We start from the raw sequence: 10,000 nt of genomic DNA on the forward strand, positions 1-10,000 counted from the left end.
AACGGGATGCCCCGGCAGAACCTCTCCACTGAAGATTGCCCTCTGCGGCTTTGCGTGTTAATTCCTTTCGTTGTTTTTCCGTACATTTTTCCCGATTTTTTCTTTGGTTTCGTTCGGTCGTTCCCTTCCAATTCAATTTCTTCACCTGCAGAATTATGCCTGGTAGTTCCCATCCCTTTTTTTTTTTTTTTTTTTTTCTGCCCTCCTACTCTCTCCGTCCGCCTCCTTCGCCTTCCACTTCCTGTCTCCCTCCACCCGTCCCCTTTCCTCCTGTCCTCTTTCCTCCTGTCCTCTTTCCTCCGGCTCCGACTTTCCCCCAATTGCTGTTCCCCTTCCTCCAGGCCCCATTTCTCCCGGCTCTCTCTCTCACTCCCGTCCACTTTTCTTGCTGCGTCTCATCCCGCCAGCTCCCTCTGTCCACTCCTTCCCCACCTCCTTCGATCCTCCCACCTCCTGCCATCCTCTCTCCTCTCCTCTCCTCCCCATCGCCTCTACTCGCCTCTCCTCGTCTCCTCTCTCTTCCCTCTCGCCTCTCCTCGCGTCTCCTCCACTCTCCTCCCCTCGTATCCTCTCCTACCCTCTTCTCCTTCTCCTCCCCTCTCCTCCCCTCTCATATCCCTCCTCTTCTTTCTACTACCTTCTCATTCCCTCTCCTCCCCTCTCCTCCCCTCTCCTTCCCTCTCCTTGTTTCTTCTTCCTCTTCCTCCTTGTCCATTTCCTTCTCTTCCGCATCTCCAACATCTTCTAACGGTAAACACACTCATTCCCTTCATGTCACATTAACGTAGGTTTACAGATATGGTGGGAATTAGGGTAATCTGTTCATTATCGTGTCCCTTACGCGTCCTGAGGCTAAAGTCTTCTTGTCTGCAAAGGAAACGTTTGTTCATGCAAATCCCTATAGAGTCATTCCCCGGTCTTGTAAAACAGTGACTTTTAATTAAAGAGATGAAGGCTGGACAAGAGAACAATGCTATACGGCAATGAATATTACAATCACACCCTGTCAAGAGTTTGTATCAATTGACACTTGGACAGTCAGGGCAAATGGTTATCACTAGTAATTTTTGGGGATCGAGCCTGAGCCTTTGTATGTACGTGGTACGGACACTCCTTTTTGGTTTAAAAAAAGAAATTCTGTCTCCCGGCAGACTCTGTCCCCGCGAGCTCTAAAGGACCTTTCGTCTCAGACTTGGCCTTCTGGTTGCTTTTTGGTTAAAAAAGAAATTCTGTCTCCCGGCAGACTCTTTCCCCGCGAGCTCCAAAGGACCTTTCGTCTCAGACTTGGCCCTCTGGTTGCTTTTTGGTTAAAAAAGAAATTCTGTCTCCCGGCAGACTCTTTCCCCGCGAGCTCCAAAAGAACCTTTCGTCTCAGACTTGGCCTTCTGGTTGTTGGGAACAAGATGGTTCATAGCTAGGTTTTAGAAGGACGAAGGGAACAAGCTGGTTCAAAGCTGGTTTTTAGAAAGAGGAAAGGAACAAGGTGGTTTAAAGCTGGTTTTTAGAAGGACAAAGGGAACAAGGGGGTTCAAAGCTGGTTTTTAGAAAGACAAAGGGAACGAGGTGGTTCAAAGCTGGTTTATAGAAGGACGAAGAAACGGGGAAACGGAAACTAAGAGGACGTGGAGAAGAAAAAGAACGGGGGAAGGGGCACCAACAGCTCTTTTGTTACCAAAGGATAGGAACGCAATGAAAATACCCACAAGGAGCAAAAGGAACAAAGTACTAGAAGACAGAGAAGGAGAGGGAGTAGTAGAAAGAAGAAGAGGGAAGAGGAGGAGGAGGAGGAGGAGTAGGAGGAGAAGGAGGAGTAGGAAGAGAGGAGGAGAAGGAGAAGGAAGTAGTAAAAGATGTAGGAGGAGGAGGAGGAAGAAGAAGAAAGGGAAGGAGAAGGAGAAGAAGGAGGAGGAGAAAAAGAAGAAGGAGGAGGAGGAGGAGGAAGAGGAGGAGAAGGAAGAGTAGGAGAAGGAGGAGGAAGATGACGAAGAGGAGGATAAAGAGGAGGAGGAGTTGGTGAGTGAGAAAGCAAAGAAACTGAAAATAAGGACAACTGTAACGAAAAGTTGTAGTAGAAACTTCATCTGACAGCGACGGTATTAGAAGAGAAGAATGAAAAAAGGAAGTAATGATGGAAACTTTGTTGAGGGAAAAGATAATGGTAATGATAGTAATAATGAAAACAGTGTTGGAAATAATGAGCAAGAATGATGACAAGGACGGAAACGATAGTGAAAGAAATAATAATGGAAGTTATGGCAACTTTGCTAAATCGTGATAATGATAGATTTGAAAATTATAGAGAAGGAAAGAATAAAAAGTTAGAAATGAAAGGGAAGCTGAAGTTGTTCTTTTCGTAGATTTAACGAGCAATAATAGTGAAGTAGACTGTGATGAACGGTAGTGAAAGGAAATGATGATAAGAGAAAAGGTAGTGAAAGAGAGAGAGAGAGAGAGAGAGAGAGAGAGAGAGAGAGAGAGAGAGAGAGAGAGAGAGGGAGAGAGAGAGAGAGAGAGAAGAGATAAAGATCAAGAAAGAAGAAACAAGTGAAGTAGAAGAACGGGAAGACAACAGGATGAAGATGGGGAAAGGAGAGACATCTGCAGAAGAGGAGTTAGACACGAAGTACATAAAGTTGCAGGTGAAAATAAAGTTCGAGGAAGGAAACTTATGAGGAGGCAAAGATTAGTAAACGAAGATACGAAGATAAGGCTGGGAAGAGGAGTGAAGATGGAGGAGGAGGAGGAGGAGGAGGATGTGGAGGTGGAAGAGGGCCCAAGAAGGACAATTAAGAGGGGCCATAAGCCATAGTCAGGGAGGAGAGAGTCGTGTAGGAGACCCAAGGGGGCCTGTGGTCAAGGAGAGAAGAGAGGAGAGAAGAGGAGAGAAAGCAGAGATTAGGAGGACAGGAGAAAATGCCGGAAGTTGGGGCAGGAGGAGGAGGAGGAGGAAGAGGAAGAGGAAGGCGAAGAGGAGTACGAAGGGAAAGCCGATGGGAGGAGGAAGGCGAGGGGTAGCACAAAGATGATGAGAAGGAAAGAGACGAAGAGTTGGAGGAAGACGAGGTGGAGGAGTAGGAGGAAGGGTAGGATGAAGTGGAAAAAGAGGAGGAGGAGGAGGAAGATGAAAAAGAGGAAGAAGAGGAAGAAGGGGAGAAAAGGAATAAGAGGAAGAAGGGGAGAAAAAGGAAAAGGAAGAATGGGAAGAAAAGGAGGAAGAGGAAGAAGAGGAGGAGGAGGAAGAAGAAGAAGAGGAGAAAGAAGAAGAGGAGGAGGAAGAAGAAGAGGAGGAAGAAGAAGAGGAGAAGGAGGAGGAAGAGCAAGAAGAGGAAGAGGAGGAGGAGGAGGAGGAGGAAGAGTGTAAGGGAGACACGTGAGGAAGAGGGACAGGCTTCCATCCCGGATGAGAAAACAATATTTGCCAAGAGAACTTCGTTCCTTTCCCATGAAGCTACATGGCCAAAGCCACATTTCCTGCCACGGTCTCCGCTCTCTCGACAACAGAAAAAAGAAAAAAGAAAAAAAGAAAAAAGAAAAAAATCCCTAATCCCTCTGCCACATTCATGACTCCTCCAAACTCCCTTTCATCCCTATCCCCTCTCTCTCTCTCTCTCTCTCTCTCTCTCTCTCTCTCTCTCTCTCTCTCTCTCTCTCTCTCTCTCTCTCTCTCTCTCTCTCTCTCTTTCTTTTCCTTTTCCTTTTCCTTTTCCTTTTCCTTTTCCTTTTCCTTTTCCTTTTCCTTTTCCTTTTCCTTTTCCTTTTCCTTTTCCTTTTCCTTCGCCTTCCGTATGTAGTTTAGACTTGATAGGTCGAACAGTTAAGTGACTAGAGCAGCGTTTCTCAACCAGGGTTCCGCAAAGGTTATTGTAAGAATGTAATATAGACATCATCCTATCTAACCTATTATTACGATGAAAATAAAACGAGAAAGATATGGTATATGTTTGTTTGTTTTTTCGCAGGGGTTCCTTGAGACATGCAATTTATTTTAAAGATTACGCAAAGGTAAAAGGTTGAGAAATGCTGGACAAGAGTGAGAGATTGCTTTAAATCCCTGTAATTTACGTCTGTAAGATCATCTGGTGTCTGCAAGAACAAAGTCTTGGTGACAAATGTTTTAAAAGATGTTAAGTTTGAGCTGCCACTGAGCTCAAATCACTGTCAACTTGTAAGAGTATAAGACTGAATAAAAATCTTTGATGTTGGTGAGGACGAGCTCAGATCTCTTTGCCTCGTAAACCTTCAGCAAGAGGTTTTCCCATTGATGCCAGCAGAACCGTTAGGCGGTCAGACAGAACGAAATGTATAGATTAAGAAAAGGTCTACTTAACATGCCAGATTATAAGAAACAAGATTTATCGTTTGTGAGCATTTCATAGTGAGATACATGAAAATAAAAGAAAACAAGCAAGAAAAGAAAGAGAGAGAGAGAGAGAGAGAGAGAGAGAGAGAGAGAGAGAACATAAGAACATAAGAATGAGTGAGACTGCAAGAGACCATAATGCCTACACTAGGCAGCTCCGTATTCATCACCACCAGTCATCCCCATCCATAAAGTTGTCTAATCGTTTCTTTAAACAACTGATAGTTTCAGCGCTCACTACATGGTTACTAAGTCTATTTCATTCGTTGACCACCCTATTAGTAAACCAATTCTTGCCTATTTCCTTCTTAAATCTAAATTTGTCCAGTTTAAATCCATCACTGCGAGTCCTGCCCTGTTGTTTTAATATGATGACCTTGTTTAGATCACCCTTGTTAAAGCCTTTGATCCACTTGAACACCTCTTTTAGATCACCCCGCACTCTGTGCCTTTCCAGAGAGTGTAAGTTAAGGTGCCTAAGACTCTCTTCGTAAGGCAAATTTCTGAGTCCATGTATCATTTCGGTCATTCTTCTCTGAACTGATTCAAGTGAATTGATGTCCATTTTGTAGGACGGAGACCAAAACTGTACCGCATAGTCAAGGATGGGTCTATCGCTAGAGAGAGAGAGAGAGAGAGAGAGAGAGAGAGAGAGAGAGAGAGAGAGAGAGAGAGAGAGAGAGAGAGAGAGACAGAGAGAGAGAGAGAGGGGGGGAGTCTGCGGAGAACGACGCCGTGATGAAGGGATGTAATGCAGGATGTGTGGAGGAAGAGGGGAGGACAGACCAAGGAGGCTTCTTCGTTAACGAGAAGTTAACGACAAGTTAACGTAAGGGTTTGACAGAAAGTTAAAACAGGACGAGGAGGAGAGTTTGTGGTAGTGGAGGAGTTGACGTTAGTGGAGAAGGAGGAGCAGAAGGAGGAGAAGTTGGACCTGGAGCTTGAGGAGCTGGTTGTAGTCGAGGAGGAAGAGGAGGAGGGGTTGGGAATCCAGGGCTTAAAAGTGTATGGGGCATGAGCCATTGGTGTACTCGATACATTTAGCCAAGGCTTTCGACAGCTTTATACAACAGAATTACCGAATTAGGACCCCTCGATGAAGTCTTATTTTTTTCGAGTGACCCTCCTTAGTTCAATTAAATCGTCTATTCTTAGCCAGAATAAATGATATGTAGACCGTCAAAGGGCTGAAAGGGCCAATGGACATGATCCGTCGACGAGCCTCGGAGATCTTTGTATTTTGGGGGAATTATTCTTAAGACACAACGGGGAGAGTCCAGGGGAGTTTGGGAAACACCTTGAGGTCCCTGAGTACTTCAAGAATTTTTGGAAATATCTTGAGAGTCTCGGGTGTCCCGGAATTTTTGGGAATAAACATAAGAGTAATCTTCTTCTTCTTCTTCTTTTTCCTTCTTCTTCTTCTTCTTCTTCTTCTTCTTCTTCTTCTTCTTCTTCTTCTTCTTCTTCTTCTTCTTCTTCTTCTTCTTCTTCTTCTTCTTCTTCTTCTTCTTCTTCTTCTTCTTCTTCTTCTTCTTCTTCTTCTTCTTCTTCTTCTTCTTCTTCTTCTTCTTCTTCTTCTTCTTCTTCTTCTTCTTCTTCTTCTTCTTCTTCTTCTTCTTCTTCTTCTTCTTCTTCTTCTTCTTCTTCTTCTTCTTCTTCTCCTCCTCTTTTCTCCTTCTCCTCCTCCTTTTTCTCCTTCTCCTCCTCCTTTTTCTCCTCCTTTCTCTCCCCTTCCACCTCCTTTTTCTCCTTCTCCTCCTTTTTCTCCTTCTATTTCTCCTTCTCCTCCTTCTTTTTCTCCTCCTCCTCCTCCTCCTCCTCTTTTTTTCAGATACTTCGAGATCCGCGGGTGAAGAAGTTTTTGGAGATGTTGGTGATTCCTTCGACCAGAAGAAAAAACCATCTGGAAAAATCTAGACTATTTTATTCAGACGAGGAAAGTAAAAGACCAAAATGAGTTTCTTGGTCAAGCAAGAACTTCTTTTAGCTTCCACCATTCTCTCGTCAATAGTCAGCTCAAAAAAATAAAAAAAAATAAAGTAGAAACCTTTAGGGCCCTTCTCCGTGTTCCGAAGAACCTTTGGAGCGTGTAAAATAAAGAATAGAGATAATTGTGAAGCTTACTGGAGGTTCTTGAGACCCTCGCTTCATTCGCTCGTAAACCGCAAACAAACCGCAAACATGTAAATGCCTTCGAAGAGGGCGATAGTCTTGGGGACGAAACAATTTGTGTTCAAGAAAGGGGAAAGATAGCTCGGAAGGAATCGACTACAAAAGAAAGAAAAAATTCCCTAAAATGGGAAAGTTCCCGAAAGGGAGAAAAACTAGGGAATAGGAAAATCCCTATATAGGGGGGAAAGTCCCTATGAATGGGGAAGGTACCTCGGAAGGAAGCAACTTCAGAGGAAAAAATTCCCTAAAAGGGGATAGTTCCCGAAAGGGAGAAAAACTAGGGAATAGGGAAATCCCTATATAGGGGAAAAGTCCCTAGGATGTGTTGATAATGTTTTGTCCTTTCTAGAAACCAAACTACAAGCATTCCAAGGCAAACCCATTTTCCAGTTTCCATAATCATCGAGCTATACGAAATTGTGTTTTTTCTTTCCAAATCTTGTTCTTTAGGCAAAAGTTTGGCTATAGCATGGGTTCTAACCTTTCTCCTGTTCTAGCTAATCTTTCCATGGAATACTTCGAGTGTGTTCTTCTACCAACAATAAAAAAACCCAGTTATCATTCGGTTCAGATATGTTGATGGTGTTTTCATACTTTGGGATGAGAGTTGGGGTCCCTTTGATGCTTTTTTAGAAAACCTTTATCAGTTAGCAATATATATATATATATATATATATATATATATATATATATATATATTATATATATATATATATATATGTATATATAATACACACACACACACATATATATAGAATTAAAGTACATTATGGTTGATATATATATATATATATATATATATATATGTATATGTATATACATGTATATATATATGTATGTATATATATATATATATATATATATACATATATATATATACACATACATACATACATATACCAAGGCTTTTTCCCCCTTCCAAGGGAGGTAGCCAAAAAGGGAAAGGCATAAAAACACTCCCACCCATTTCATCCCTAAATACCCTCCACACCCCTCCCACCCTTCCTCTCATCTGAGCACCTCCTGGATGACGGGTCATCCCTGCACCCTGCCCACCGCCCTGGGTCAGAAGCAGTGTCGCAAGACACAGTACATACATATATATATATACCGTATATAAAATGTGAAGGAGGGAGAGAGTGAGAGATATTAGGAGAGAGAGAGAGAAAGAGAGAGAGAGAGAGAGAGGGGGGGAGGGTAGAGAAAACAGGGAGGGAGAAAACAGCCCTAGCTAGAAAGAAAATGAGTACTGAAATGAGGTTTCTGTAGAAGGAGCGTAACAGGAAGCAGCTTAGGAAAAAGAGGAAATGAGTTGGGACGAGAACGGGAGGGAGGAGGTGAGGAGAGGTGGAGGAGGAGAAGGAAGAGGAGGAGGACAGGCATGGGGGAAGGTTGGGGTAGGATAAGGGAAATTAAACTGGAAAAAGATGAAAGTTCTTTGGGAGATTAGGATCGAAAATAATTGCTAAAGATTTTTTTTTCTGGGGAAGGTTAGAAGGGAGGAAGGCAGAGGAAGAGGAAGAAAGGAAGGTGAGAATAAGTGAAGGACAAGAGGAATAATGAAAGAAGAACAAGAATAAAACAAGATAAAACGTAAGTCTTCGCCAGTAGCTGGGATTGGGGTGGTGGTGGTTGAAGGTGGTTGTTACTGGTGTTGTTGTTGGTGTTGTTTGTTTTGCTGTTGTTGTTGTTTGTGGTGGTGGTTGTGGTCGGAGGTGATGATGGTGGTCGGAAGTGATGTTTGGTGGGTTGTGTGGTAGATTGTGGTGGTTGTGGTTAGTGGTGGCATCAATAGTAACCAGTGGCAGTGGCTAAAGAGGAGGAAAATAGGTAATAAAGTAAACAAAATAAAAATATTCTAGACTCCTACAACGATAGCATATCACTCTCGGGGTACTACAAGAATGAGCACTTTTAAAGCTCAGGCAGGAACAAAAAGCAAAATAGGAGATGTGGCAACTCGCCACTACTGTAGTGTCCCCTTAACGCATATAGCATTGTTTTAAATTAAATTACTAATTTTGGTCAAATTATTATATGTGCTACTTATAATCAAAATTATATATTGTAAATATTGTTGTCACATACAAGGATAGCCCGTATATTGTAAAAAAAAAAAAAAAACAAGCATCTGAGCGTGATATTTTTTGCATAACCTGTAAAAAATAATGAAATGTTTATTGTATATAATTTATGTCAGAAGAGATATGAGATTTCATTTGATCCTTCTCTTAAGAGCGATATTCGTTTATCATGATGTAGTAACTAACCACATCAGAGGAATAGGAATTGTAGGCTTGGTAGCAAGCGAAGGAGAACGTAATGTCAGGACTAAACGAATAGATGGAAACTTTGTAATCTTGACACTTGTATATACTTTTTCGTCTTATTGATTTAATTTTTCCAGATTTTCACGCCACGTCTCATTTTAGTTTATTTCTCCTTTTTTTTCTGACTATTTCTGTTACTGAATCTTCACCTTTCTTCTCCATTTTGTTGATGAACTGGCTGAAAGCTGAACCAAGATACCAGACGTTGTCTCATCAACGTCAGCAGTCTTTCCTTCCCAAGTCGTGATAAAAGCCTTATGGGACTATCACACTGGGCAATTTTCCTCCGACCTCCGATTAATCGGCGGTATCACCCACCTTCAGAACCTTTTCCACCGTAAAATCACAATGGCAAGTTATTTTACTTTCTCAAGAATTTACTTCGAACGTCATTTTATATGCTGGAGAAAGTCTATTTTCCTCCTTAACCCATTCAACTCCGATGACAAGATGTCTTGTCATTTGGTCAAATAAAACAAAAAATCATAAAACACCAAAATGTTTGATCAAACACCAGAAAAATATGACGTCAATCCTCGCTTCGCTCGCAGCGAAGCGAGGACTGACGTCATATTTTTCTGGTGTTTGATCAAACATTTTGGTGTTTTATGATTTTTTGTTTTATTTGACCAAATGACAAGACATCTTGTCATCGGAGTTGAATGGGTTAACTTTTCCACCGTAAAATCACAATGGCAAGTTATTTTACTTTCTCAAGAATTTACTTCGAACGTCATTTTATATGCTGGAGAAAGTCTATTTTCCTCCATAACTTTTTCCACCGTAAAATCAGTGGCAGATTATTTTACTTTTTCAAGAATTTACTTAAAACGTCATACGATATGATGGAGAAAACTGATTTTCCTCCAGTACATCAGATTCCGGAAGTTACGAGCTACTAATTTGCTCCAATAATCGGAGGAAAACTAGCTCAGATAAGCGTTGATTGGCAGTATCATCTTTCAGACTCGACTATCATTTCTTTATTATTTCTTTATAACCAATCTTTCCCTCTCTGCAGTCAATTATTCCGTGAACGCGGGTGGTATGATTTAGGGTAACTATTCTGGATAATCCTGCGTGAGCAGTAAATAGAGAAGTTAGCTCATTTTAACTTGTCACATTGTATTGTTGGCAA

Source organism: Oratosquilla oratoria, chromosome 13 (assembly GCF_046742065.1).
Source record: "Oratosquilla oratoria isolate Oo_2021 chromosome 13, ASM4674206v1, whole genome shotgun sequence".
Lineage (NCBI taxonomy): Eukaryota > Metazoa > Arthropoda > Malacostraca > Stomatopoda > Squillidae > Oratosquilla > Oratosquilla oratoria.